The sequence below is a fragment of the Hemiscyllium ocellatum genome, unplaced genomic scaffold (assembly GCF_020745735.1).
Source record: "Hemiscyllium ocellatum isolate sHemOce1 unplaced genomic scaffold, sHemOce1.pat.X.cur. scaffold_98_pat_ctg1, whole genome shotgun sequence".
Taxonomy (NCBI): Eukaryota; Metazoa; Chordata; class Chondrichthyes; order Orectolobiformes; family Hemiscylliidae; genus Hemiscyllium; species Hemiscyllium ocellatum.
This window is the reverse complement of record NW_026869341.1, coordinates 84,507-111,746: the sequence shown is the minus strand read 5'-3', so window position 1 is coordinate 111,746 and position 27,240 is coordinate 84,507. Positions and strand designations below refer to the sequence as shown.

The 27,240-nt window shown below is 45.8% G+C and overlaps 15 non-coding genes across 15 annotated transcripts; all 15 read right to left on the bottom strand.

Annotated features, from left to right (window-relative positions):
* Positions 1–2,901: 2,901 nt before the first annotated feature.
* On the bottom strand, positions 2,902–2,974 carry trnav-aac (transfer RNA valine (anticodon AAC)). The gene has a single exon. It is a non-coding gene; the product is annotated as a tRNA-Val (tRNA).
* Positions 2,975–4,455: 1,481 nt separating this feature from the next.
* On the bottom strand, positions 4,456–4,537 carry trnal-cag (transfer RNA leucine (anticodon CAG)). The gene has a single exon. It is a non-coding gene; the product is annotated as a tRNA-Leu (tRNA).
* A 1,655-nt stretch (positions 4,538–6,192) lies between these two features.
* trnav-aac (transfer RNA valine (anticodon AAC)) lies at positions 6,193–6,265 on the bottom strand. The gene has a single exon. It is a non-coding gene; the product is annotated as a tRNA-Val (tRNA).
* Positions 6,266–7,746: 1,481 nt separating this feature from the next.
* On the bottom strand, positions 7,747–7,828 carry trnal-cag (transfer RNA leucine (anticodon CAG)). The gene has a single exon. It is a non-coding gene; the product is annotated as a tRNA-Leu (tRNA).
* A 1,655-nt stretch (positions 7,829–9,483) lies between these two features.
* On the bottom strand, positions 9,484–9,556 carry trnav-aac (transfer RNA valine (anticodon AAC)). The gene has a single exon. It is a non-coding gene; the product is annotated as a tRNA-Val (tRNA).
* A 1,482-nt stretch (positions 9,557–11,038) lies between these two features.
* trnal-cag (transfer RNA leucine (anticodon CAG)) lies at positions 11,039–11,120 on the bottom strand. Its single transcript has one exon. It is a non-coding gene; the product is annotated as a tRNA-Leu (tRNA).
* Positions 11,121–12,775: 1,655 nt separating this feature from the next.
* trnav-aac (transfer RNA valine (anticodon AAC)) lies at positions 12,776–12,848 on the bottom strand. Its single transcript has one exon. It is a non-coding gene; the product is annotated as a tRNA-Val (tRNA).
* Positions 12,849–14,330: 1,482 nt separating this feature from the next.
* Positions 14,331–14,412, bottom strand: trnal-cag (transfer RNA leucine (anticodon CAG)). The gene has a single exon. It is a non-coding gene; the product is annotated as a tRNA-Leu (tRNA).
* Positions 14,413–16,067: 1,655 nt separating this feature from the next.
* On the bottom strand, positions 16,068–16,140 carry trnav-aac (transfer RNA valine (anticodon AAC)). The gene has a single exon. It is a non-coding gene; the product is annotated as a tRNA-Val (tRNA).
* A 1,481-nt stretch (positions 16,141–17,621) lies between these two features.
* trnal-cag (transfer RNA leucine (anticodon CAG)) lies at positions 17,622–17,703 on the bottom strand. The gene has a single exon. It is a non-coding gene; the product is annotated as a tRNA-Leu (tRNA).
* A 1,655-nt stretch (positions 17,704–19,358) lies between these two features.
* On the bottom strand, positions 19,359–19,431 carry trnav-aac (transfer RNA valine (anticodon AAC)). The gene has a single exon. It is a non-coding gene; the product is annotated as a tRNA-Val (tRNA).
* A 1,482-nt stretch (positions 19,432–20,913) lies between these two features.
* Positions 20,914–20,995, bottom strand: trnal-cag (transfer RNA leucine (anticodon CAG)). Its single transcript has one exon. It is a non-coding gene; the product is annotated as a tRNA-Leu (tRNA).
* A 1,655-nt stretch (positions 20,996–22,650) lies between these two features.
* trnav-aac (transfer RNA valine (anticodon AAC)) lies at positions 22,651–22,723 on the bottom strand. Its single transcript has one exon. It is a non-coding gene; the product is annotated as a tRNA-Val (tRNA).
* Positions 22,724–24,204: 1,481 nt separating this feature from the next.
* Positions 24,205–24,286, bottom strand: trnal-cag (transfer RNA leucine (anticodon CAG)). Its single transcript has one exon. It is a non-coding gene; the product is annotated as a tRNA-Leu (tRNA).
* Positions 24,287–25,941: 1,655 nt separating this feature from the next.
* Positions 25,942–26,014, bottom strand: trnav-aac (transfer RNA valine (anticodon AAC)). Its single transcript has one exon. It is a non-coding gene; the product is annotated as a tRNA-Val (tRNA).
* Between the last annotated feature and the right edge of the window lie 1,226 nt (positions 26,015–27,240).

Below are 27,240 nucleotides of genomic sequence, written 5' to 3'. Positions count from 1 at the left end.
TGAACTCAGATTTCTCCAGTTTCCTCATTTCCCCTCCCCCCACCTTGTCTCAGTTGGTTCCCTCAACTCAGCACCGCCCTCCTAACCTGCAATCTTCTTCCTGACCTCTCCGCCCCCACCACACTCCAGCCTATCACCCTCACCTTGACCTCCTTCCATCTATCACATCTCCATCGCCCCTCCCCCAATTCCCTCCTCCCTACCTTTTATCTTAGCCAGCCTGGTACACTCTCCTCATTGCTGATGATGGGCTCTGGCCCGAAACGTCGAATTTCCTGTTCCTTGGATGCTGCCTGACCTGCTGCGCTATAACCAGCAACACATTTTCAGCAAGGATATCGTCAATGTTTGGACTGTAGAGTGAGGTGGAACAGGCTGGGACAACTTTCCCGGCAGCGTTAACGGCTGCGACATGATTTTATGGAAGGGTTGTAAACAGAGAATTTATGAGTTTTAACCAAGCTGGGGTGAGTTGGAAACTCGAGAGCATAGGTTTAAGGTGAGTGGTCTGAAATTGACAAAGGACCTGAGGCACATTTCCCACACACAAGCTTGTGCGTGTATGGAATGAGCTACCAGAGGAAGTGGAGGAGGCTATTGCACTCAGAAAATTGCAATGGTAATTGGACGAGTTTCTGGATAGGATGGGTTTAGAGGGATGGAGGCCAAATGCTGTGGAATGGGACTTGTTTAATTTTGGTGATGTGGTGAGTATGGTTGAGATACAGCGAAGTATCTGTTTCCACGCAGTGTACCCCAATAACGTTGTGTTGCTTACACCGGCTTTAAAGGATTACTTTTTAGCGGAGCTTGCCGTGGCAGTCTATGGCACAATCATTTAGTCTGTTCGACTGCTCACCGGAAAGTTAGTATTGTGAAAAACTGCAGAAACGAACAATTTCCTTACTTTTGCTCCGACTGACCATACTTCGTGAAATTTTCCCAGACCCTCAGTTAAGGATTTTTGCTGCTGGAAGTTACCTCAGAAACCCTGTTAACTCGTAATGTATTGAGCTAATAGCAAGCAGTAAGCATTTAACACGGAACACAAACAAAACTGGCATACCTAATGCATGTTCAGACACAGCGAAGCACGAATGATACAGTCCAAGGTCATGAGGCATAACTAACAACTGTTGTTAGTCTCACAACTAACAACAGGGCAAGTCCAAACTACTCTTTCAAACATAGTGCAACCTTAGTGCACCACCTCTTCCCAAACAATGCTGAAAAGAGAGAAAGAAAGAATATAATAAGTATGCGCCATAGCTTCCATTTCCAATTGTGCTCCTGCAGAACAACAGATGCAAAGTCAAATGAAAAGGGTTCCATGATCCCTCTCCGACTCGCACAGCTGCTGAGATGTGCCCGGCTCCAATGTCAATTTCGCAGCAGATCATGAAAGCCCATCAATCCAGACAAAAATCAATGGTAAGCTGAGTCTATCTTCTCAGACTCTTTTCAACCAGAAATGTATCTTTGACTGCGTGAGAATATATGTTCGGTTATGATTTGGTCAAATCACCATGAGCTGCTTGACATTACTTCAATTTCGATTCTTGCTTTGCTGAATGATTTCACCCATTGCTCGAAACAGGACAACTTTCACGTTTACACGGAACATGAAACACACCGGACTACAGGGAAAATGCACAAAGCTGAGCAGGCCGTGTTCCACATTATACCGTGCAGCATCGTTTCAGTCACTGTGTCTGTTTGCAGAATAAGAGTCCCAAAGAATGTTCTCCATCCTAAAACCGGAGGTAGCATTACAATCCGAGAACGACAGATCACATTGGGAGGATGCTCTGACCTCGGGGCCAGTTCGAGATGCCACTTTCCTTGCCTTTTACCTTAACCGTGCAATTGGCTGCAGGGATGTTCATACCTGGACATGAGCCACATGGATACCAACTGAGTTGGAAACCTGTGTGCGAATCGACGAGAAGCGACTCAATAAATTTTGCTAAATTCCATGGTGCTTATTAGAAATGCAGTTTCTGTTCACGTCAATTTAAAAGGCAGTTTCTGAACATAGTAACAGAAGGTCCTACTCACCCCACCCCCACTGCGGAAGAGGTGCTAACTGCCCTTGAGTGCTTTTTGTTCTCGATGTGAAGAGCTCTCCCGCATGAGTCACCTTCACGTCTCTTGTTGCTGAGTGACTCACAAAGAAGGAGATTCACCAGAGCTGCAACTGCCTCACTTTCCCACTCGCCCTCCCGTTTACATTTTCCTGCTCGTCAGTGATTTAAAGAAAACCAAAAGGTTGCGATGTCATTCTGTAGCCTCTCTGTCAATTCCTCCGTTTCAGTTCCAACTTGGCTTAGATCTCGGGGCTCACCTTAATACTAGCGACGCTATGAAATCACAAGTCCAGAGGTTCCTCTGAGAGTGTAATTTCTTTCATTGCTGTTGCTGATTGAATGAGTCACTATAACGTGCGAACTGATCCAAACCATGATTCAGCACCTCTGCTGCCAATTCTCGCACGTTGAATAACGACAGACAGCTTCCAAATGAGGCCTTGCAGAGACGACTTTGGGGTACATTTGTCAGACAGACCAGTTGAGGAATCCGTGGTGCACTGTGACACCAGCTCATCAGCTTCTTCGCTGTCTTTGAACCGGCCCGCCTGCGCAAGGAATGCAAATGCGGTACTGCTTTTTGTGGAAGATTCAGAACGCGGTAACTACACTCTGAAACAGAATGGCATATGATCAGACCCAGCTTGGAGAAAACCTTTACAATGCTTTGCAAACTAATTTAATGGAATTGCATTACGTTTCACAAAGAGAGCAGATTTGTTCGAGCGATTTCGAAGGCAGGTTTGCAGATGGGAAAGCAAGCAAGAAAGCTGCGTTCTTGTCCGTGTAAAAGGCTGCAATTGAAGAACAAAGCAGTTTCTGCCCAGTTTCGAACTGGGGACCTTTCGCGTGTTAGGCGAATGTGATGACCACTACACTACAGAAACAAGCCTGCTCCAGCCGCGCTGCGGCTCTGCGGCATCCGGCACTGAAAGTTGAAGCCATTCTCCGTTTCACCTTTCTTTTTCCAACAGCTCGTTGTTATCCAGGGTAATTGACATCTTGAAAAAGTTAAAAAAAGAAACAGACGTGAAATTGGTGACAAAATATAGACAAGGATGTGGTCAATGTTCGGACTGTAGAGTGAGGTGGAATAGGCTGGGACAACTTTCCCGGCAGCATAACGGCTGCGACATGATTTTATGGAAGGGTTTTGAACTGAGTATTTAGGTGTTTTACCCAAGCTGGGGTGAGTTGGAAACTCGGGAGCATAGGTTTAAGGTGAGTGCTCTGAAATTGACAAAGGACCTGAGGCACATTTCCCACACACAAGGTTGTGCGTGTATGGAATGAGCTACCAGAGGAAGTGGAGGAGGCTATTGCACTCAGAAAATTGCAATGGTAATCGGATCAGTTTCTGGATAGGATGGGTTTAGAGGGATGGAGGCCAAATGCTGTGGAACGGGACTTGTTTAATTTTGGATATGTGGTGAGCATGGATGAGATACACCGAAGTATCTGTTTCCACGCGGTGTACCCCAATAACGTTGTGTTTGAAAGGATTACTTTTTAGCGGAGCTTGCCGTCGCAGTCTGTAGCACAATCATTTAGACTGTTCGACTGCTCACGGGAAAGGTAGTATTGTGAAACACTGCAGAAACGAACGACTCCCTTACTTTTGCTGTGACTGACCATACTTCGTGAAATTTTTCCAGATCCTCAGTTGAGGATTTTTGCTGCTGGAAGTTACCTCAGAACCCCTGTTAACTCGTAATGTATTGAGCGAATCGCAAACAGAAAGCATTTAACACGGAACACAAACAAAACTGGCATACCTAATGCATGTTCAGACACAGCGAAGCATGAATGCCAATTGTGAGACAGTCCGAGGGCATGAGGCATAAAGTAACCTCACAACTAACAACTGGGCAATTCCAAACTACTCTTTCAAACATACTGCAGCCTTAGTGCACCTCCACTTCCCGGACAATGCTGAAAAGAGAGAAAGAAAGAATATAATAAGTATGGGCCATAAAAAAGTGAATTTCACCAATCACAGTCTCGATTAGATTACCTTTCCCTTCCGGTGTCTCCAAGACGGAAATGAAGGAAATGGGAGAAATTCAATAACACATTCAGTGGAAAGAATTTCCCATTCGCCAGAAAGCCAAATAACGATGAATCGATTCAGCGCAGGACTTTGTTTCACAACAGCGATGAAATAACAGTCTCCATTCGGTTCCAGTAAAAACTCAACTTGCCTGGAACGCAAACCAAGCGTTGAGCTGTTTGCGATTTTCAGCAGGGTAGGCGAGCACCATCGTGACAGCAGAGAGACTTCACAATATTCACCACAGTTAATTCCCCTGGAATATCAACGCCGCGGGGATTTTAACAATGCGGCAGCGGTGGAGTTGACCAGCTGAAATGGCAGTGGTGGGATTCGAACCCACGCCCCTTTCAGGACTGGAACCTGGATCCAGCGCCTTAGACCGCTCGGCCACACTACCAGACAGCGCGGCAGCGCATTTACTTGCATTTCGAATTGTGCTCCTGCATAACCACACATGCTAAGTCAAATGAAAAGGGTTCCATGATCCCTCTCCGACTCGCACAGCTGCTGGGATGTGCCCAGCTACAATGACAATTTCGCAGCAGATCATGAAAGCCCATCAATCCAGACAAAAATCAATGGTAAGCTGAGTCTATCTTCTCAGACTCTTTTCAACCAGAAATGTATCTTTGACTGCGTGAGAATATATGTTCGGTTATGATTTGGTCAAATCACCATGAGCTGCTTGACATTACTTCAATTTCGATTCTTGCTTTGCTGAATGATTTCACCCATTGCTCGAAACAGGACAACTTTCACGTTTACACGGAACATGAAACACACCGGACTACAGGGAAAATGCACAAAGCTGAGCAGGCCGTGTTCCACATTATACCGTGCAGCATCGTTTCAGTCACTGTGTCTGTTTTGCAGAATAAGAGTCCCAAAGAATGTTCTCCATCCTAAAACCGGAGGTAGCATTACAATCCGAGAACGACAGATCACATTGGGAGGATGCTCTGACCTCGGGGCCAGTTCGAGATGCCACTTTCCTTGCCTTTTACCTTAACCGTGCAATTGGCTGCAGGGATGTTCATACCTGGACATGAGCCACATGGATACCAACTGAGTTGGAAACCTGTGTGCGAATCGACGAGAAGCGACTCAATAAATTTTGCTAAATTCCATGGTGCTTATTAGAAATGCAGTTTCTGTTCACGTCAATTTAAAAGGCAGTTTCTGAACATAGTAACAGAAGGTCCTACTCACCCCACCCCCACTGCGGAAGAGGTGCTAACTGCCCTTGAGTGCTTTTTGTTCTCGATGTGAAGAGCTCTCCCGCATGAGTCACCTTCACGTCTCTTGTTGCTGAGTGACTCACAAAGAAGGAGATTCACCAGAGCTGCAACTGCCTCACTTTCCCACTCGCCCTCCCGTTTACATTTTCCTGCTCGTCAGTGATTTAAAGAAAACCAAAAGGTTGCGATGTCATTCTGTAGCCTCTCTGTCAATTCCTCCGTTTCAGTTCCAACTTGGCTTAGATCTCGGGGCTCACCTTAATACTAGCGACGCTATGAAATCACAAGTCCAGAGGTTCCTCTGAGAGTGTAATTTCTTTCATTGCTGTTGCTGATTGAATGAGTCACTATAACGTGCGAACTGATCCAAACCATGATTCAGCACCTCTGCTGCCAATTCTCGCACGTTGAATAACGACAGACAGCTTCCAAATGAGGCCTTGCAGAGACGACTTTGGGGTACATTTGTCAGACAGACCAGTTGAGGAATCCGTGGTGCACTGTGACACCAGCTCATCAGCTTCTTCGCTGTCTTTGAACCGGCCCGCCTGCGCAAGGAATGCAAATGCGGTACTGCTTTTTGTGGAAGATTCAGAACGCGGTAACTACACTCTGAAACAGAATGGCATATGATCAGACCCAGCTTGGAGGAAACCTTTACAATGCTTTGCAAACTAATTTAATGGAATTGCATTACATTTCACAAAGAGAGCAGATTTGTTCGAGCGATTTCGAAGGCAGGTTTGCAGATGGGAAAGCAAGCAAGAAAGCTGCGTTCTTGTCCGTGTAAAAGGCTGCAATTGAAGAACAAAGCAGTTTCTGCCCAGTTTCGAACTGGGGACCTTTCGCGTGTTAGGCGAATGTGATGACCACTACACTACAGAAGCAAGCCTGCGCCGGCCGCGCTGCGGCTCTGTGGCATCCAGCACTGAAAGTTGAAGCCATTCTCCGTTTCACCTTTCTTTTTCCAACAGCTCGTTGTTATCCAGGGTAATTGACATCTTGAAAAAGTTAAAAAAAGAAACAGACGTGAAATTGGTGACAAAATATAGACAAGGATGTGGTCAATGTTCGGACTGTAGAGTGAGGTGGAATAGGCTGGGACAACTTTCCCGGCAGCATAACGGCTGCGACATGATTTTATGGAAGGGTTTTGAACTGAGTATTTAGGTGTTTTACCCAAGCTGGGGTGAGTTGGAAACTCGGGAGCATAGGTTTAAGGTGAGTGCTCTGAAATTGACAAAGGACCTGAGGCACATTTCCCACACACAAGGTTGTGCGTGTATGGAATGAGCTACCAGAGGAAGTGGAGGAGGCTATTGCACTCAGAAAATTGCAATGGTAATCGGATCAGTTTCTGGATAGGATGGGTTTAGAGGGATGGAGGCCAAATGCTGTGGAACGGGACTTGTTTAATTTTGGATATGTGGTGAGCATGGATGAGATACACCGAAGTATCTGTTTCCACGCGGTGTACCCCAATAACGTTGTGTTTGAAAGGATTACTTTTTAGCGGAGCTTGCCTTCGCAGTCTGTAGCACAATCATTTAGACTGTTCGACTGCTCACGGGAAAGGTAGTATTGTGAAACACTGCAGAAACGAACGACTCCCTTACTTTTGCTGTGACTGACCATACTTCGTGAAATTTTTCCAGATCCTCAGTTGAGGATTTTTGCTGCTGGAAGTTACCTCAGAACCCCTGTTAACTCGTAATGTATTGAGCGAATCGCAAACAGAAAGCATTTAACACGGAACACAAACAAAACTGGCATACCTAATGCATGTTCAGACACAGCGAAGCATGAATGCTAAATGTGAGACAGTCCGAGGGCATGAGGCATAAAGTAACCTCACAACTAACAACTGGGCAATTCCAAACTACTCTTTCAAACATACTGCAGCCTTAGTGCACCACCACTTCCCGGACAATGCTGAAAAGAGAGAAAGAAAGAATATAATAAGTATGGGCCATAAAAAAGTGAATTTCACCAATCACAGTCTCGATTAGATTACCTTTCCCTTCCGGTGTCTCCAAGACGGAAATGAAGGAAATGGGAGAAATTCAATAACACATTCAGTGGAAAGAATTTCCCATTCGCCAGAAAGCCAAATAACGATGAATCGATTCAGCGCAGGACTTTGTTTCACAACAGCGATGAAATAACAGTCTCCATTCGGTTCCAGTAAAAACTCAACTTGCCTGGAACATAAACCAAGCGCTGAGCTGTTTGCGATTTACGGCAGGGGACGCGAGCACCATCATGACAGCAGAGAGACTTCACAATATTCACCACAGTTAACTGCTCTGGAATATCAACGCAGCGGGGATTTTAACAATGCTGCAGCGGTGGAGTTGACCAGCTGAAATGGCAGTGGTGGGATTCGAACCCACGCCCCTTTCAGGGCTGGAACCTGGATCCAGCGCCTTAGACCGCTCGGCCACACTACCAGACAGCGCGGCTGCGCATTTACTTGCATTTCGAATTGTGCTCCTGCATAACCACACATGCTAAGTCAAATGAAAAGGGTTCCATGATCCCTCTCCGACTCGCACAGCTGCTGGGATGTGCCCAGCTACAATGACAATTTCGCAGCAGATCATGAAAGCCCATCAATCCAGACAAAAATCAATGGTAAGCTGTGTCTATCTTCTCAGACTCTTTTCAACCAGAAATGTATCTTTGACTGCGTGAGAATATATGTTCGGTTATGATTTGGTCAAATCACCATGAGCTGCTTGACATTACTTCAATTTCGATTCTTGCTTTGCTGAATGATTTCACCCATTGCTCGAAACAGGACAACTTCCACGTTTACACGGAACATGAAACACACCGGACTACAGGGAAAATGCACAAAGCTGAGCAGGCCGTGTTCCACATTATACTGTGCAGCATCGTTTCAGTCACTGTGTCTGTTTTGCAGAATAAGAGTCCCAAAGAATGTTCTCCATCCTAAAACCGGAGGTAGCATTACAATCCGAGAACGACAGATCACATTGGGAGGATGCTCTGACCTCGGGGCCAGTTCGAGATGCCACTTTCCTTGCCTTTTACCTTAACCGTGCAATTGGCTGCAGGGATGTTCATACCTGGACATGAGCCACATGGATACCAACTGAGTTGGAAACCTGTGTGCGAATCGACGAGAAGCGACTCAATAAATTTTGCTAAATTCCATGGTGCTTATTAGAAATGCAGTTTCTGTTCACGTCAATTTAAAAGGCAGTTTCTGAACATAGTAACAGAAGGTCCTACTCACCCCACCCCCACTGCGGAAGAGGTGCTAACTGCCCTTGAGTGCTTTTTGTTCTCGATGTGAAGAGCTCTCCCGCATGAGTCACCTTCACGTCTCTTGTTGCTGAGTGACTCACAAAGAAGGAGATTCACCAGAGCTGCAACTGCCTCACTTTCCCACTCGCCCTCCCGTTTACATTTTCCTGCTCGTCAGTGATTTAAAGAAAACCAAAAGGTTGCGATGTCATTCTGTAGCCTCTCTGTCAATTCCTCCGTTTCAGTTCCAACTTGGCTTAGATCTCGGGGCTCACCTTAATACTAGCGACGCTATGAAATCACAAGTCCAGAGGTTCCTCTGAGAGTGTAATTTCTTTCATTGCTGTTGCTGATTGAATGAGTCACTATAACGTGCGAACTGATCCAAACCATGATTCAGCACCTCTGCTGCCAATTCTCGCACGTTGAATAACGACAGACAGCTTCCAAATGAGGCCTTGCAGAGACGACTTTGGGGTACATTTGTCAGACAGACCAGTTGAGGAATCCGTGGTGCACTGTGACACCAGCTCATCAGCTTCTTCGCTGTCTTTGAACCGGCCCGCCTGCGCAAGGAATGCAAATGCGGTACTGCTTTTTGTGGAAGATTCAGAACGCGGTAACTACACTCTGAAACAGAATGGCATATGATCAGACCCAGCTTGGAGGAAACCTTTACAATGCTTTGCAAACTAATTTAATGGAATTGCATTACATTTCACAAAGAGAGCAGATTTGTTCGAGCGATTTCGAAGGCAGGTTTGCAGATGGGAAAGCAAGCAAGAAAGCTCCGTTCTTGTCCGTGTAAAAGGCTGCAATTGAAGAACAAAGCAGTTTCTGCCCAGTTTCGAACTGGGGACCTTTCGCGTGTTAGGCGAATGTGATGACCACTACACTACAGAAGCAAGCCTGCGCCGGCCGCGCTGCGGCTCTGTGGCATCCAGCACTGAAAGTTGAAGCCATTCTCCGTTTCACCTTTCTTTTTCCAACAGCTCGTTGTTATCCAGGGTAATTGACATCTTGAAAAAGTTAAAAAAAAGAAACAGACGTGAAATTGGTGACAAAATATAGACAAGGATGTGGTCAATGTTCGGACTGTAGAGTGAGGTGGAATAGGCTGGGACAACTTTCCCGGCAGCATAACGGCTGCGACATGATTTTATGGAAGGGTTTTGAACTGAGTATTTAGGTGTTTTACCCAAGCTGGGGTGAGTTGGAAACTCGGGAGCATAGGTTTAAGGTGAGTGCTCTGAAATTGACAAAGGACCTGAGGCACATTTCCCACACACAAGGTTGTGCGTGTATGGAATGAGCTACCAGAGGAAGTGGAGGAGGCTATTGCACTCAGAAAATTGCAATGGTAATCGGATCAGTTTCTGGATAGGATGGGTTTAGAGGGATGGAGGCCAAATGCTGTGGAACGGGACTTGTTTAATTTTGGATATGTGGTGAGCATGGATGAGATACACCGAAGTATCTGTTTCCACGCGGTGTACCCCAATAACGTTGTGTTTGAAAGGATTACTTTTTAGCGGAGCTTGCCTTCGCAGTCTGTAGCACAATCATTTAGACTGTTCGACTGCTCACGGGAAAGGTAGTATTGTGAAACACTGCAGAAACGAACGACTCCCTTACTTTTGCTGTGACTGACCATACTTCGTGAAATTTTTCCAGATCCTCAGTTGAGGATTTTTGCTGCTGGAAGTTACCTCAGAACCCCTGTTAACTCGTAATGTATTGAGCGAATCGCAAACAGAAAGCATTTAACACGGAACACAAACAAAACTGGCATACCTAATGCATGTTCAGACACAGCGAAGCATGAATGCTAAATGTGAGACAGTCCGAGGGCATGAGGCATAAAGTAACCTCACAACTAACAACTGGGCAATTCCAAACTACTCTTTCAAACATACTGCAGCCTTAGTGCACCACCACTTCCCGGACAATGCTGAAAAGAGAGAAAGAAAGAATATAATAAGTATGGGCCATAAAAAAGTGAATTTCACCAATCACAGTCTCGATTAGATTACCTTTCCCTTCCGGTGTCTCCAAGACGGAAATGAAGGAAATGGGAGAAATTCAATAACACATTCAGTGGAAAGAATTTCCCATTCGCCAGAAAGCCAAATAACGATGAATCGATTCAGCGCAGGACTTTGTTTCACAACAGCGATGAAATAACAGTCTCCATTCGGTTCCAGTAAAAACTCAACTTGCCTGGAACATAAACCAAGCGCTGAGCTGTTTGCGATTTTCGGCAGGGGAGGCGAGCACCATCATGACAGCAGAGAGACTTCACAATATTCACCACAGTTAACTGCTCTGGAATATCAACGCAGCGGGGATTTTAACAATGCTGCAGCGGTGGAGTTGACCAGCTGAAATGGCAGTGGTGGGATTCGAACCCACGCCCCTTTCAGGACTGGAACCTGGATCCAGCGCCTGAGACCGCTCGGCCACACTACCAGACAGCGCGGCAGCGCATTTACTTGCATTTCGAATTGTGCTCCTGCATAACCACACATGCTAAGTCAAATGAAAAGGGTTCCATGATCCCTCTCCGACTCGCACAGCTGCTGGGATGTGCCCAGCTACAATGACAATTTCGCAGCAGATCATGAAAGCCCATCAATCCAGACAAAAATCAATGGTAAGCTGTGTCTATCTTCTCAGACTCTTTTCAACCAGAAATGTATCTTTGACTGCGTGAGAATATATGTTCGGTTATGATTTGGTCAAATCACCATGAGCTGCTTGACATTACTTCAATTTCGATTCTTGCTTTGCTGAATGATTTCACCCATTGCTCGAAACAGGACAACTTCCACGTTTACACGGAACATGAAACACACCGGACTACAGGGAAAATGCACAAAGCTGAGCAGGCCGTGTTCCACATTATACTGTGCAGCATCGTTTCAGTCACTGTGTCTGTTTTGCAGAATAAGAGTCCCAAAGAATGTTCTCCATCCTAAAACCGGAGGTAGCATTACAATCCGAGAACGACAGATCACATTGGGAGGATGCTCTGACCTCGGGGCCAGTTCGAGATGCCACTTTCCTTGCCTTTTACCTTAACCGTGCAATTGGCTGCAGGGATGTTCATACCTGGACATGAGCCACATGGATACCAACTGAGTTGGAAACCTGTGTGCGAATCGACGAGAAGCGACTCAATAAATTTTGCTAAATTCCATGGTGCTTATTAGAAATGCAGTTTCTGTTCACGTCAATTTAAAAGGCAGTTTCTGAACATAGTAACAGAAGGTCCTACTCACCCCACCCCCACTGCGGAAGAGGTGCTAACTGCCCTTGAGTGCTTTTTGTTCTCGATGTGAAGAGCTCTCCCGCATGAGTCACCTTCACGTCTCTTGTTGCTGAGTGACTCACAAAGAAGGAGATTCACCAGAGCTGCAACTGCCTCACTTTCCCACTCGCCCTCCCGTTTACATTTTCCTGCTCGTCAGTGATTTAAAGAAAACCAAAAGGTTGCGATGTCATTCTGTAGCCTCTCTGTCAATTCCTCCGTTTCAGTTCCAACTTGGCTTAGATCTCGGGGCTCACCTTAATACTAGCGACGCTATGAAATCACAAGTCCAGAGGTTCCTCTGAGAGTGTAATTTCTTTCATTGCTGTTGCTGATTGAATGAGTCACTATAACGTGCGAACTGATCCAAACCATGATTCAGCACCTCTGCTGCCAATTCTCGCACGTTGAATAACGACAGACAGCTTCCAAATGAGGCCTTGCAGAGACGACTTTGGGGTACATTTGTCAGACAGACCAGTTGAGGAATCCGTGGTGCACTGTGACACCAGCTCATCAGCTTCTTCGCTGTCTTTGAACCGGCCCGCCTGCGCAAGGAATGCAAATGCGGTACTGCTTTTTGTGGAAGATTCAGAACGCGGTAACTACACTCTGAAACAGAATGGCATATGATCAGACCCAGCTTGGAGAAAACCTTTACAATGCTTTGCAAACTAATTTAATGGAATTGCATTACATTTCACAAAGAGAGCAGATTTGTTCGAGCGATTTCGAAGGCAGGTTTGCAGATGGGAAAGCAAGCAAGAAAGCTCCGTTCTTGTCCGTGTAAAAGGCTGCAATTGAAGAACAAAGCAGTTTCTGCCCAGTTTCGAACTGGGGACCTTTCGCGTGTTAGGCGAATGTGATGACCACTACACTACAGAAGCAAGCCTGCGCCGGCCGCGCTGCGGCTCTGTGGCATCCAGCACTGAAAGTTGAAGCCATTCTCCGTTTCACCTTTCTTTTTCCAACAGCTCGTTGTTATCCAGGGTAATTGACATCTTGAAAAAGTTAAAAAAAAGAAACAGACGTGAAATTGGTGACAAAATATAGACAAGGATGTGGTCAATGTTCGGACTGTAGAGTGAGGTGGAATAGGCTGGGACAACTTTCCCGGCAGCATAACGGCTGCGACATGATTTTATGGAAGGGTTTTGAACTGAGTATTTACGTGTTTTACCCAAGCTGGGGTGAGTTGGAAACTCGGGAGCATAGGTTTAAGGTGAGTGCTCTGAAATTGACAAAGGACCTGAGGCACATTTCCCACACACAAGGTTGTGCGTGTATGGAATGAGCTACCAGAGGAAGTGGAGGAGGCTATTGCACTCAGAAAATTGCAATGGTAATCGGATCAGTTTCTGGATAGGATGGGTTTAGAGGGATGGAGGCCAAATGCTGTGGAACGGGACTTGTTTAATTTTGGATATGTGGTGAGCATGGATGAGATACACCGAAGTATCTGTTTCCACGCGGTGTACCCCAATAACGTTGTGTTTGAAAGGATTACTTTTTAGCGGAGCTTGCCGTCGCAGTCTGTAGCACAATCATTTAGACTGTTCGACTGCTCACGGGAAAGGTAGTATTGTGAAACACTGCAGAAACGAACGACTCCCTTACTTTTGCTGTGACTGACCATACTTCGTGAAATTTTTCCAGATCCTCAGTTGAGGATTTTTGCTGCTGGAAGTTACCTCAGAACCCCTGTTAACTCGTAATGTATTGAGCGAATCGCAAACAGAAAGCATTTAACACGGAACACAAACAAAACTGGCATACCTAATGCATGTTCAGACACAGCGAAGCATGAATGCTAAATGTGAGACAGTCCGAGGGCATGAGGCATAAAGTAACCTCACAACTAACAACTGGGCAATTCCAAACTACTCTTTCAAACATACTGCAGCCTTAGTGCACCACCACTTCACGGACAATGCTGAAAAGAGAGAAAGAAAGAATATAATAAGTATGGGCCATAAAAAAGTGAATTTCACCAATCACAGTCTCGATTAGATTACCTTTCCCTTCCGGTGTCTCCAAGACGGAAATGAAGGAAATGGGAGAAATTCAATAACACATTCAGTGGAAAGAATTTCCCATTCGCCAGAAAGCCAAATAACGATGAATCGATTCAGCGCAGGACTTTGTTTCACAACAGCGATGAAATAACAGTCTCCATTCGGTTCCAGTAAAAACTCAACTTGCCTGGAACATAAACCAAGCGCTGAGCTGTTTGCGATTTACGGCAGGGGACGCGAGCACCATCATGACAGCAGAGAGACTTCACAATATTCACCACAGTTAACTGCTCTGGAATATCAACGCAGCGGGGATTTTAACAATGCTGCAGCGGTGGAGTTGACCAGCTGAAATGGCAGTGGTGGGATTCGAACCCACGCCCCTTTCAGGACTGGAACCTGGATCCAGCGCCTTAGACCGCTCGGCCACACTACCAGACAGCGCGGCAGCGCATTTACTTGCATTTCAAATTGTGCTCCTGCATAACCACACATGCTAAGTCAAATGAAAAGGGTTCCATGATCCCTCTCCGACTCGCACAGCTGCTGGGATGTGCCCAGCTACAATGACAATTTCGCAGCAGATCATGAAAGCCCATCAATCCAGACAAAAATCAATGGTAAGCTGTGTCTATCTTCTCAGACTCTTTTCAACCAGAAATGTATCTTTGACTGCGTGAGAATATATGTTCGGTTATGATTTGGTCAAATCACCATGAGCTGCTTGACATTACTTCAATTTCGATTCTTGCTTTGCTGAATGATTTCACCCATTGCTCGAAACAGGACAACTTCCACGTTTACACGGAACATGAAACACACCGGACTACAGGGAAAATGCACAAAGCTGAGCAGGCCGTGTTCCACATTATACCGTGCAGCATCGTTTCAGTCACTGTGTCTGTTTTGCAGAATAAGAGTCCCAAAGAATGTTCTCCATCCTAAAACCGGAGGTAGCATTACAATCCGAGAACGACAGATCACATTGGGAGGATGCTCTGACCTCGGGGCCAGTTCGAGATGCCACTTTCCTTGCCTTTTACCTTAACCGTGCAATTGGCTGCAGGGATGTTCATACCTGGACATGAGCCACATGGATACCAACTGAGTTGGAAACCTGTGTGCGAATCGACGAGAAGCGACTCAATAAATTTTGCTAAATTCCATGGTGCTTATTAGAAATGCAGTTTCTGTTCACGTCAATTTAAAAGGCAGTTTCTGAACATAGTAACAGAAGGTCCTACTCACCCCACCCCCACTGCGGAAGAGGTGCTAACTGCCCTTGAGTGCTTTTTGTTCTCGATGTGAAGAGCTCTCCCGCATGAGTCACCTTCACGTCTCTTGTTGCTGAGTGACTCACAAAGAAGGAGATTCACCAGAGCTGCAACTGCCTCACTTTCCCACTCGCCCTCCCGTTTACATTTTCCTGCTCGTCAGTGATTTAAAGAAAACCAAAAGGTTGCGATGTCATTCTGTAGCCTCTCTGTCAATTCCTCCGTTTCAGTTCCAACTTGGCTTAGATCTCGGGGCTCACCTTAATACTAGCGACGCTATGAAATCACAAGTCCAGAGGTTCCTCTGAGAGTGTAATTTCTTTCATTGCTGTTGCTGATTGAATGAGTCACTATAACGTGCGAACTGATCCAAACCATGATTCAGCACCTCTGCTGCCAATTCTCGCACGTTGAATAACGACAGACAGCTTCCAAATGAGGCCTTGCAGAGACGACTTTGGGGTACATTTGTCAGACAGACCAGTTGAGGAATCCGTGGTGCACTGTGACACCAGCTCATCAGCTTCTTCGCTGTCTTTGAACCGGCCCGCCTGCGCAAGGAATGCAAATGCGGTACTGCTTTTTGTGGAAGATTCAGAACGCGGTAACTACACTCTGAAACAGAATGGCATATGATCAGACCCAGCTTGGAGAAAACCTTTACAATGCTTTGCAAACTAATTTAATGGAATTGCATTACGTTTCACAAAGAGAGCAGATTTGTTCGAGCGATTTCGAAGGCAGGTTTGCAGATGGGAAAGCAAGCAAGAAAGCTGCGTTCTTGTCCGTGTAAAAGGCTGCAATTGAAGAACAAAGCAGTTTCTGCCCAGTTTCGAACTGGGGACCTTTCGCGTGTTAGGCGAATGTGATGACCACTACACTACAGAAACAAGCCTGCTCCAGCCGCGCTGCGGCTCTGTGGCATCCGGCACTGAAAGTTGAAGCCATTCTCCGTTTCACCTTTCTTTTTCCAACAGCTCGTTGTTATCCAGGGTAATTGACATCTTGAAAAAGTTAAAAAAAGAAACAGACGTGAAATTGGTGACAAAATATAGACAAGGATGTGGTCAATGTTCGGACTGTAGAGTGAGGTGGAATAGGCTGGGACAACTTTCCCGGCAGCATAACGGCTGCGACATGATTTTATGGAAGGGTTTTGAACTGAGTATTTAGGTGTTTTACCCAAGCTGGGGTGAGTTGGAAACTCGGGAGCATAGGTTTAAGGTGAGTGCTCTGAAATTGACAAAGGACCTGAGGCACATTTCCCACACACAAGGTTGTGCGTGTATGGAATGAGCTACCAGAGGAAGTGGAGGAGGCTATTGCACTCAGAAAATTGCAATGGTAATCGGATCAGTTTCTGGATAGGATGGGTTTAGAGGGATGGAGGCCAAATGCTGTGGAACGGGACTTGTTTAATTTTGGATATGTGGTGAGCATGGATGAGATACACCGAAGTATCTGTTTCCACGCGGTGTACCCCAATAACGTTGTGTTTGAAAGGATTACTTTTTAGCGGAGCTTGCCGTCGCAGTCTGTAGCACAATCATTTAGACTGTTCGACTGCTCACGGGAAAGGTAGTATTGTGAAACACTGCAGAAACGAACGACTCCCTTACTTTTGCTGTGACTGACCATACTTCGTGAAATTTTTCCAGATCCTCAGTTGAGGATTTTTGCTGCTGGAAGTTACCTCAGAACCCCTGTTAACTCGTAATGTATTGAGCGAATCGCAAACAGAAAGCATTTAACACGGAACACAAACAAAACTGGCATACCTAATGCATGTTCAGACACAGCGAAGCATGAATGCTAAATGTGAGACAGTCCGAGGGCATGAGGCATAAAGTAACCTCACAACTAACAACTGGGCAATTCCAAACTACTCTTTCAAACATACTGCAGCCTTAGTGCACCACCACTTCCCGGACAATGCTGAAAAGAGAGAAAGAAAGAATATAATAAGTATGGGCCATAAAAAAGTGAATTTCACCAATCACAGTCTCGATTAGATTACCTTTCCCTTCCGGTGTCTCCAAGACGGAAATGAAGGAAATGGGAGAAATTCAATAACACATTCAGTGGAAAGAATTTCCCATTCGCCAGAAAGCCAAATAACGATGAATCGATTCAGCGCAGGACTTTGTTTCACAACAGCGATGAAATAACAGTCTCCATTCGGTTCCAGTAAAAACTCAACTTGCCTGGAACGCAAACCAAGCGTTGAGCTGTTTGCGATTTTCAGCAGGGTAGGCGAGCACCATCATGACAGCAGAGAGACTTCACAATATTCACCACAGTTAACTGCTCTGGAATATCAACGCAGCGGGGATTTTAACAATGCTGCAGCGGTGGAGTTGACCAGCTGAAATGGCAGTGGTGGGATTCGAACCCACGCCCCTTTCAGGACTGGAACCTGGATCCAGCGCCTGAGACCGCTCGGCCACACTACCAGACAGCGCGGCAGCGCATTTACTTGCATTTCGAATTGTGCTCCTGCATAACCACACATGCTAAGTCAAATGAAAAGGGTTCCATGATCCCTCTCCGACTCGCACAGCTGCTGGGATGTGCCCAGCTACAATGACAATTTCGCAGCAGATCATGAAAGCCCATCAATCCAGACAAAAATCAATGGTAAGCTGTGTCTATCTTCTCAGACTCTTTTCAACCAGAAATGTATCTTTGACTGCGTGAGAATATATGTTCGGTTATGATTTGGTCAAATCACCATGAGCTGCTTGACATTACTTCAATTTCGATTCTTGCTTTGCTGAATGATTTCACCCATTGCTCGAAACAGGACAACTTCCACGTTTACACGGAACATGAAACACACCGGACTACAGGGAAAATGCACAAAGCTGAGCAGGCCGTGTTCCACATTATACTGTGCAGCATCGTTTCAGTCACTGTGTCTGTTTTGCAGAATAAGAGTCCCAAAGAATGTTCTCCATCCTAAAACCGGAGGTAGCATTACAATCCGAGAACGACAGATCACATTGGGAGGATGCTCTGACCTCGGGGCCAGTTCGAGATGCCACTTTCCTTGCCTTTTACCTTAACCGTGCAATTGGCTGCAGGGATGTTCATACCTGGACATGAGCCACATGGATACCAACTGAGTTGGAAACCTGTGTGCGAATCGACGAGAAGCGACTCAATAAATTTTGCTAAATTCCATGGTGCTTATTAGAAATGCAGTTTCTGTTCACGTCAATTTAAAAGGCAGTTTCTGAACATAGTAACAGAAGGTCCTACTCACCCCACCCCCACTGCGGAAGAGGTGCTAACTGCCCTTGAGTGCTTTTTGTTCTCGATGTGAAGAGCTCTCCCGCATGAGTCACCTTCACGTCTCTTGTTGCTGAGTGACTCACAAAGAAGGAGATTCACCAGAGCTGCAACTGCCTCACTTTCCCACTCGCCCTCCCGTTTACATTTTCCTGCTCGTCAGTGATTTAAAGAAAACCAAAAGGTTGCGATGTCATTCTGTAGCCTCTCTGTCAATTCCTCCGTTTCAGTTCCAACTTGGCTTAGATCTCGGGGCTCACCTTAATACTAGCGACGCTATGAAATCACAAGTCCAGAGGTTCCTCTGAGAGTGTAATTTCTTTCATTGCTGTTGCTGATTGAATGAGTCACTATAACGTGCGAACTGATCCAAACCATGATTCAGCACCTCTGCTGCCAATTCTCGCACGTTGAATAACGACAGACAGCTTCCAAATGAGGCCTTGCAGAGACGACTTTGGGGTACATTTGTCAGACAGACCAGTTGAGGAATCCGTGGTGCACTGTGACACCAGCTCATCAGCTTCTTCGCTGTCTTTGAACCGGCCCGCCTGCGCAAGGAATGCAAATGCGGTACTGCTTTTTGTGGAAGATTCAGAACGCGGTAACTACACTCTGAAACAGAATGGCATATGATCAGACCCAGCTTGGAGAAAACCTTTACAATGCTTTGCAAACTAATTTAATGGAATTGCATTACATTTCACAAAGAGAGCAGATTTGTTCGAGCGATTTCGAAGGCAGGTTTGCAGATGGGAAAGCAAGCAAGAAAGCTCCGTTCTTGTCCGTGTAAAAGGCTGCAATTGAAGAACAAAGCAGTTTCTGCCCAGTTTCGAACTGGGGACCTTTCGCGTGTTAGGCGAATGTGATGACCACTACACTACAGAAGCAAGCCTGCGCCGGCCGCGCTGCGGCTCTGTGGCATCCAGCACTGAAAGTTGAAGCCATTCTCCGTTTCACCTTTCTTTTTCCAACAGCTCGTTGTTATCCAGGGTAATTGACATCTTGAAAAAGTTAAAAAAAAGAAACAGACGTGAAATTGGTGACAAAATATAGACAAGGATGTGGTCAATGTTCGGACTGTAGAGTGAGGTGGAATAGGCTGGGACAACTTTCCCGGCAGCATAACGGCTGCGACATGATTTTATGGAAGGGTTTTGAACTGAGTATTTACGTGTTTTACCCAAGCTGGGGTGAGTTGGAAACTCGGGAGCATAGGTTTAAGGTGAGTGCTCTGAAATTGACAAAGGACCTGAGGCACATTTCCCACACACAAGGTTGTGCGTGTATGGAATGAGCTACCAGAGGAAGTGGAGGAGGCTATTGCACTCAGAAAATTGCAATGGTAATCGGATCAGTTTCTGGATAGGATGGGTTTAGAGGGATGGAGGCCAAATGCTGTGGAACGGGACTTGTTTAATTTTGGATATGTGGTGAGCATGGATGAGATACACCGAAGTATCTGTTTCCACGCGGTGTACCCCAATAACGTTGTGTTTGAAAGGATTACTTTTTAGCGGAGCTTGCCTTCGCAGTCTGTAGCACAATCATTTAGACTGTTCGACTGCTCACGGGAAAGGTAGTATTGTGAAACACTGCAGAAACGAACGACTCCCTTACTTTTGCTGTGACTGACCATACTTCGTGAAATTTTTCCAGATCCTCAGTTGAGGATTTTTGCTGCTGGAAGTTACCTCAGAACCCCTGTTAACTCGTAATGTATTGAGCGAATCGCAAACAGAAAGCATTTAACACGGAACACAAACAAAACTGGCATACCTAATGCATGTTCAGACACAGCGAAGCATGAATGCTAAATGTGAGACAGTCCGAGGGCATGAGGCATAAAGTAACCTCACAACTAACAACTGGGCAATTCCAAACTACTCTTTCAAACATACTGCAGCCTTAGTGCACCACCACTTCCCGGACAATGCTGAAAAGAGAGAAAGAAAGAATATAATAAGTATGGGCCATAAAAAAGTGAATTTCACCAATCACAGTCTCGATTAGATTACCTTTCCCTTCCGGTGTCTCCAAGACGGAAATGAAGGAAATGGGAGAAATTCAATAACACATTCAGTGGAAAGAATTTCCCATTCGCCAGAAAGCCAAATAACGATGAATCGATTCAGCGCAGGACTTTGTTTCACAACAGCGATGAAATAACAGTCTCCATTCGGTTCCAGTAAAACCTCAACTTGCCTGGAACATAAACCAAGCGCTGAGCTGTTTGCGATTTACGGCAGGGGACGCGAGCACCATCATGACAGCAGAGAGACTTCACAATATTCACCACAGTTAACTGCTCTGGAATATCAACGCAGCGGGGATTTTAACAATGCTGCAGCGGTGGAGTTGACCAGCTGAAATGGCAGTGGTGGGATTCGAACCCACGCCCCTTTCAGGACTGGAACCTGGATCCAGCGCCTGAGACCGCTCGGCCACACTACCAGACAGCGCGGCAGCGCATTTACTTGCATTTCAAATTGTGCTCCTGCATAACCACACATGCTAAGTCAAATGAAAAGGGTTCCATGATCCCTCTCCGACTCGCACAGCTGCTGGGATGTGCCCAGCTACAATGACAATTTCGCAGCAGATCATGAAAGCCCATCAATCCAGACAAAAATCAATGGTAAGCTGTGTCTATCTTCTCAGACTCTTTTCAACCAGAAATGTATCTTTGACTGCGTGAGAATATATGTTCGGTTATGATTTGGTCAAATCACCATGAGCTGCTTGACATTACTTCAATTTCGATTCTTGCTTTGCTGAATGATTTCACCCATTGCTCGAAACAGGACAACTTTCACGTTTACACGGAACATGAAACACACCGGACTACAGGGAAAATGCACAAAGCTGAGCAGGCCGTGTTCCACATTATACCGTGCAGCATCGTTTCAGTCACTGTGTCTGTTTTGCAGAATAAGAGTCCCAAAGAATGTTCTCCATCCTAAAACCGGAGGTAGCATTACAATCCGAGAACGACAGATCACATTGGGAGGATGCTCTGACCTCGGGGCCAGTTCGAGATGCCACTTTCCTTGCCTTTTACCTTAACCGTGCAATTGGCTGCAGGGATGTTCATACCTGGACATGAGCCACATGGATACCAACTGAGTTGGAAACCTGTGTGCGAATCGACGAGAAGCGACTCAATAAATTTTGCTAAATTCCATGGTGCTTATTAGAAATGCAGTTTCTGTTCACGTCAATTTAAAAGGCAGTTTCTGAACATAGTAACAGAAGGTCCTACTCACCCCACCCCCACTGCGGAAGAGGTGCTAACTGCCCTTGAGTGCTTTTTGTTCTCGATGTGAAGAGCTCTCCCGCATGAGTCACCTTCACGTCTCTTGTTGCTGAGTGACTCACAAAGAAGGAGATTCACCAGAGCTGCAACTGCCTCACTTTCCCACTCGCCCTCCCGTTTACATTTTCCTGCTCGTCAGTGATTTAAAGAAAACCAAAAGGTTGCGATGTCATTCTGTAGCCTCTCTGTCAATTCCTCCGTTTCAGTTCCAACTTGGCTTAGATCTCGGGGCTCACCTTAATACTAGCGACGCTATGAAATCACAAGTCCAGAGGTTCCTCTGAGAGTGTAATTTCTTTCATTGCTGTTGCTGATTGAATGAGTCACTATAACGTGCGAACTGATCCAAACCATGATTCAGCACCTCTGCTGCCAATTCTCGCACGTTGAATAACGACAGACAGCTTCCAAATGAGGCCTTGCAGAGACGACTTTGGGGTACATTTGTCAGACAGACCAGTTGAGGAATCCGTGGTGCACTGTGACACCAGCTCATCAGCTTCTTCGCTGTCTTTGAACCGGCCCGCCTGCGCAAGGAATGCAAATGCGGTACTGCTTTTTGTGGAAGATTCAGAACGCGGTAACTACACTCTGAAACAGAATGGCATATGATCAGACCCAGCTTGGAGGAAACCTTTACAATGCTTTGCAAACTAATTTAATGGAATTGCATTACGTTTCACAAAGAGAGCAGATTTGTTCGAGCGATTTCGAAGGCAGGTTTGCAGATGGGAAAGCAAGCAAGAAAGCTGCGTTCTTGTCCGTGTAAAAGGCTGCAATTGAAGAACAAAGCAGTTTCTGCCCAGTTTCGAACTGGGGACCTTTCGCGTGTTAGGCGAATGTGATGACCACTACACTACAGAAACAAGCCTGCTCCAGCCGCGCTGCGGCTCTGTGGCATCCGGCACTGAAAGTTGAAGCCATTCTCCGTTTCACCTTTCTTTTTCCAACAGCTCGTTGTTATCCAGGGTAATTGACATCTTGAAAAAGTTAAAAAAAGAAACAGACGTGAAATTGGTGACAAAATATAGACAAGGATGTGGTCAATGTTCGGACTGTAGAGTGAGGTGGAATAGGCTGGGACAACTTTCCCGGCAGCATAACGGCTGCGACATGATTTTATGGAAGGGTTTTGAACTGAGTATTTAGGTGTTTTACCCAAGCTGGGGTGAGTTGGAAACTCGGGAGCATAGGTTTAAGGTGAGTGCTCTGAAATTGACAAAGGACCTGAGGCACATTTCCCACACACAAGGTTGTGCGTGTATGGAATGAGCTACCAGAGGAAGTGGAGGAGGCTATTGCACTCAGAAAATTGCAATGGTAATCGGATCAGTTTCTGGATAGGATGGGTTTAGAGGGATGGAGGCCAAATGCTGTGGAACGGGACTTGTTTAATTTTGGATATGTGGTGAGCATGGATGAGATACACCGAAGTATCTGTTTCCACGCGGTGTACCCCAATAACGTTGTGTTTGAAAGGATTACTTTTTAGCGGAGCTTGCCGTCGCAGTCTGTAGCACAATCATTTAGACTGTTCGACTGCTCACGGGAAAGGTAGTATTGTGAAACACTGCAGAAACGAACGACTCCCTTACTTTTGCTGTGACTGACCATACTTCGTGAAATTTTTCCAGATCCTCAGTTGAGGATTTTTGCTGCTGGAAGTTACCTCAGAACCCCTGTTAACTCGTAATGTATTGAGCGAATCGCAAACAGAAAGCATTTAACACGGAACACAAACAAAACTGGCATACCTAATGCATGTTCAGACACAGCGAAGCATGAATGCTAAATGTGAGACAGTCCGAGGGCATGAGGCATAAAGTAACCTCACAACTAACAACTGGGCAATTCCAAACTACTCTTTCAAACATACTGCAGCCTTAGTGCACCACCACTTCCCGGACAATGCTGAAAAGAGAGAAAGAAAGAATATAATAAGTATGGGCCATAAAAAAGTGAATTTCACCAATCACAGTCTCGATTAGATTACCTTTCCCTTCCGGTGTCTCCAAGACGGAAATGAAGGAAATGGGAGAAATTCAATAACACATTCAGTGGAAAGAATTTCCCATTCGCCAGAAAGCCAAATAACGATGAATCGATTCAGCGCAGGACTTTGTTTCACAACAGCGATGAAATAACAGTCTCCATTCGGTTCCAGTAAAAACTCAACTTGCCTGGAACGCAAACCAAGCGTTGAGCTGTTTGCGATTTTCAGCAGGGTAGGCGAGCACCATCATGACAGCAGAGAGACTTCACAATATTCACCACAGTTAATTCCCCTGGAATATCAACGCCGCGGGGATTTTAACAATGCGGCAGCGGTGGAGTTGACCAGCTGAAATGGCAGTGGTGGGATTCGAACCCACGCCCCTTTCAGGACTGGAACCTGGATCCAGCGCCTTAGACCGCTCGGCCACACTACCAGACAGCGCGGCAGCGCATTTACTTGCATTTCGAATTGTGCTCCTGCATAACCACACATGCTAAGTCAAATGAAAAGGGTTCCATGATCCCTCTCCGACTCGCACAGCTGCTGGGATGTGCCCAGCTACAATGACAATTTCGCAGCAGATCATGAAAGCCCATCAATCCAGACAAAAATCAATGGTAAGCTGAGTCTATCTTCTCAGACTCTTTTCAACCAGAAATGTATCTTTGACTGCGTGAGAATATATGTTCGGTTATGATTTGGTCAAATCACCATGAGCTGCTTGACATTACTTCAATTTCGATTCTTGCTTTGCTGAATGATTTCACCCATTGCTCGAAACAGGACAACTTTCACGTTTACACGGAACATGAAACACACCGGACTACAGGGAAAATGCACAAAGCTGAGCAGGCCGTGTTCCACATTATACCGTGCAGCATCGTTTCAGTCACTGTGTCTGTTTTGCAGAATAAGAGTCCCAAAGAATGTTCTCCATCCTAAAACCGGAGGTAGCATTACAATCCGAGAACGACAGATCACATTGGGAGGATGCTCTGACCTCGGGGCCAGTTCGAGATGCCACTTTCCTTGCCTTTTACCTTAACCGTGCAATTGGCTGCAGGGATGTTCATACCTGGACATGAGCCACATGGATACCAACTGAGTTGGAAACCTGTGTGCGAATCGACGAGAAGCGACTCAATAAATTTTGCTAAATTCCATGGTGCTTATTAGAAATGCAGTTTCTGTTCACGTCAATTTAAAAGGCAGTTTCTGAACATAGTAACAGAAGGTCCTACTCACCCCACCCCCACTGCGGAAGAGGTGCTAACTGCCCTTGAGTGCTTTTTGTTCTCGATGTGAAGAGCTCTCCCGCATGAGTCACCTTCACGTCTCTTGTTGCTGAGTGACTCACAAAGAAGGAGATTCACCAGAGCTGCAACTGCCTCACTTTCCCACTCGCCCTCCCGTTTACATTTTCCTGCTCGTCAGTGATTTAAAGAAAACCAAAAGGTTGCGATGTCATTCTGTAGCCTCTCTGTCAATTCCTCCGTTTCAGTTCCAACTTGGCTTAGATCTCGGGGCTCACCTTAATACTAGCGACGCTATGAAATCACAAGTCCAGAGGTTCCTCTGAGAGTGTAATTTCTTTCATTGCTGTTGCTGATTGAATGAGTCACTATAACGTGCGAACTGATCCAAACCATGATTCAGCACCTCTGCTGCCAATTCTCGCACGTTGAATAACGACAGACAGCTTCCAAATGAGGCCTTGCAGAGACGACTTTGGGGTACATTTGTCAGACAGACCAGTTGAGGAATCCGTGGTGCACTGTGACACCAGCTCATCAGCTTCTTCGCTGTCTTTGAACCGGCCCGCCTGCGCAAGGAATGCAAATGCGGTACTGCTTTTTGTGGAAGATTCAGAACGCGGTAACTACACTCTGAAACAGAATGGCATATGATCAGACCCAGCTTGGAGAAAACCTTTACAATGCTTTGCAAACTAATTTAATGGAATTGCATTACATTTCACAAAGAGAGCAGATTTGTTCGAGCGATTTCGAAGGCAGGTTTGCAGATGGGAAAGCAAGCAAGAAAGCTGCGTTCTTGTCCGTGTAAAAGGCTGCAATTGAAGAACAAAGCAGTTTCTGCCCAGTTTCGAACTGGGGACCTTTCGCGTGTTAGGCGAATGTGATGACCACTACACTACAGAAACAAGCCTGCGCCGGCCGCGCTGCGGCTCTGTGGCATCCAGCACTGAAAGTTGAAGCCATTCTCCGTTTCACCTTTCTTTTTCCAACAGCTCGTTGTTATCCAGGGTAATTGACATCTTGAAAAAGTTAAAAAAAGAAACAGACGTGAAATTGGTGACAAAATATAGACAAGGATGTGGTCAATGTTCGGACTGTAGAGTGAGGTGGAATAGGCTGGGACAACTTTCCCGGCAGCATAACGGCTGCGACATGATTTTATGGAAGGGTTTTGAACTGAGTATTTACGTGTTTTACCCAAGCTGGGGTGAGTTGGAAACTCGGGAGCATAGGTTTAAGGTGAGTGCTCTGAAATTGACAAAGGACCTGAGGCACATTTCCCACACACAAGGTTGTGCGTGTATGGAATGAGCTACCAGAGGAAGTGGAGGAGGCTATTGCACTCAGAAAATTGCAATGGTAATCGGATCAGTTTCTGGATAGGATGGGTTTAGAGGGATGGAGGCCAAATGCTGTGGAACGGGACTTGTTTAATTTTGGATATGTGGTGAGCATGGATGAGATACACCGAAGTATCTGTTTCCACGCGGTGTACCCCAATAACGTTGTGTTTGAAAGGATTACTTTTTAGCGGAGCTTGCCGTCGCAGTCTGTAGCACAATCATTTAGACTGTTCGACTGCTCACGGGAAAGGTAGTATTGTGAAACACTGCAGAAACGAACGACTCCCTTACTTTTGCTGTGACTGACCATACTTCGTGAAATTTTTCCAGATCCTCAGTTGAGGATTTTTGCTGCTGGAAGTTACCTCAGAACCCCTGTTAACTCGTAATGTATTGAGCGAATCGCAAACAGAAAGCATTTAACACGGAACACAAACAAAACTGGCATACCTAATGCATGTTCAGACACAGCGAAGCATGAATGCTAAATGTGAGACAGTCCGAGGGCATGAGGCATAAAGTAACCTCACAACTAACAACTGGGCAATTCCAAACTACTCTTTCAAACATACTGCAGCCTTAGTGCACCACCACTTCCCGGACAATGCTGAAAAGAGAGAAAGAAAGAATATAATAAGTATGGGCCATAAAAAAGTGAATTTCACCAATCACAGTCTCGATTAGATTACCTTTCCCTTCCGGTGTCTCCAAGACGGAAATGAAGGAAATGGGAGAAATTCAATAACACATTCAGTGGAAAGAATTTCCCATTCGCCAGAAAGCCAAAT